A 2,496-nucleotide genomic window follows, 5' to 3' on the forward strand; every position below is an offset into this window, starting at 1 on the left:
GTGGGTATCGTAACACAGGAAGATTATTTTTATTTGGGTTCATATTCTGCATTGGAGCATTCCATTTGCTCATCTGAGGACGAGCAGTTATTGTTATTTTCATTTGACAGTTCTTGTGATAAGATTATGTTATTGTTTGGTTTTGTTTGTGTTTTTACTTTAGCTTTAAGTTGTGACTTAAGTCTATTTGAAATATTTTTAGGAAGGATTTTAAAAGTTTGGTTTATGGTGGGTAGTGTGGTGTCGGTTTGTTGTGGTTGTACTTTTAGTACATTTTTTGAAGAGGTGGGTAGCTCTTTACTCTGAGTTAGGTCATCGTAGGGTATGATCTTACGTATTGTTGCTGTCTGATGTGGCACCGCGACGATGTTAGCATTTTTGGTATTGCTTAACGAAGTGCATGTTGTTGAAGATTGGGCAATGTTAGAGTTGTTTTTTGCTACACTGGAGTACAAAGATCCATTGTGTGGGCGTCTTGAATTGTATAAGGAAACAGCATTTTTGAAGTTCACTTTTTCGAGGGTCTTTATGGCCTGTATTTCTTGTTGTTTCACAAAGATGGGGCACTTCTAAAGACTGATGAATGGTTGGTTTCGGGAAGATTCTCCTCCTTACAGTTTACACAGCATTTTTCGAAGGTACACAGTTCTTTGGAGTTGGGGTCCGTGTGATATTCTTTGGAACAATTAATGCAACACTTTTTGTTGCGGCAGTGTTTGGTGATATGTCCAAACCGGAAGCATTTGTTGCAGCGGAGTGGGGCAGGTATATAGGTGCGTACCTTCAATACTTTGTATCCTATTTTTATATTTTCTGGTGTTGTGTGTGAGGCAAATGTAAGTATGATCAATCCAGTTTCTTGCAGTTCGTTGTTGACTTTTCTCATTATTTTCTTCACTTCAACGACGTTTTGGGCTTTTAGTTCTTCTTTGATGATATCTTCGGCTAGGTAGCGGAGATCATTTGAGTAAATGACACCTTTACAGACATTTAGGGTAGAATGTTCATAAACTACAACAGGGAAAGGTCCCAGCAATTGTAGTTTCATCAACTTTAGAGCTTGTATACCATTTTTTGTTTTAATTAATGTGGTATTTATTTTACGGGTTTTTATTGGCGGTTAGTTTGACAATTGAATATTATGGCTTTGATATAAAAAAAAGAAAAGAAATTGGCTCCAGGTCTGTCCCGAGGCGTGTGCTCGCTTTCGTTGCAAACTTAGAAGTCCAGTGTGACCGTCATTTATTATTAGGTTATGCCGGCCTAGCCCCACGAACTGGCTTCAGAAACGATGACCGCTTCTGGTTCTTTTGTTGTCTATCGGTACCTCATCACCGGTTCCTACATTCGGCCCTCCTGACGTTTCATTCGACTCGAATGAAGATCCCCAATGTTTAATGAACTCGGCCACAGTGGATGTTGTAGTGGGCCCTTCCGTATCTCCCATCCTTTCAACCTTATATCTTCCGTGTTTCTGGACTGATACTACCTTGTACGGCCCCAAATATTTTCCTTTGAGCTTAAGACCTACCCCGTACTGTGTCCGCTTTATCGCTACTAAATCGTTAAGTCTGTATTTCCTTTCGATCTTTCGTTTTGCATCATAGGACTTTCGATTTTCGTCCTGTAGGACTTTAATATTTTCAATCGCCCTATCTCGGATCTCCTTTCGCTCCTCATCCAACTCGTTCACTATGCATTCTAAAATACGCTCTCTTAGCTCTGCATCTTCAGGAACTCTCATATCTAAACCTGTTAGTATCTTAAACGAACTCACTTTTGTACTTCTTGGATCAGTGTTGTTTATCATTTGTTGCACCTTGCCTACATGCCTATACCAGGTTACTGGACTTTCCAAACTCAATTTCGTTAACATGGGTACAATGATCTTGTACATTCGTTCGACCTGTCCGTTTCCCCGCGGAACACCAGCTGTAATTAATAAATGTTGTATGTTATTGTCCTTACAATACTGTTCAAACAAATGTGACGTAAACGCCGTTCCCCTATCGGTCACTACTCTCACTGGGTTACCAAATATTATTGCTTGTTTTTCCAAATGATTTACGACTTCTTCTGCTCCGGTACTTCGGGTAGGATATAACCATACGAACTTACTAAAACCATCGACGACTACTAGCAAATGATTGTACCTCTTCTTAGTGAGATCCATCGGACCCACATGGTCAATATGATATGTAACTAGAGGTTGATCTCCCTTATCGATCGCTGTCAGATACCCTTCTTTTCTACCCAATTTCGCATTTGTTATAATACACTGTACGCAACTCTCAACTAATCGTGTAACTTTTCCTTTCAATTTGCGAATGAAATATGATTTTTCGACCAATAACTGCGTTTTCTTTGCTGAGAAATGTCCTTGTTTATGGGCAAGCAAGATAATTTCATTCTCCATCTGCTCGGGTACTACGATTAACTGCTTATTGGCATCTTTGAACAAGACCTCATTCAAAATATAGAAATCCTCATACCCGC

The sequence above is a fragment of the Drosophila willistoni genome, unplaced genomic scaffold, assembly GCF_018902025.1.
Source record: "Drosophila willistoni isolate 14030-0811.24 unplaced genomic scaffold, UCI_dwil_1.1 Seg171, whole genome shotgun sequence".
In the NCBI taxonomy this organism is placed as follows: Eukaryota; Metazoa; Arthropoda; class Insecta; order Diptera; family Drosophilidae; genus Drosophila; species Drosophila willistoni.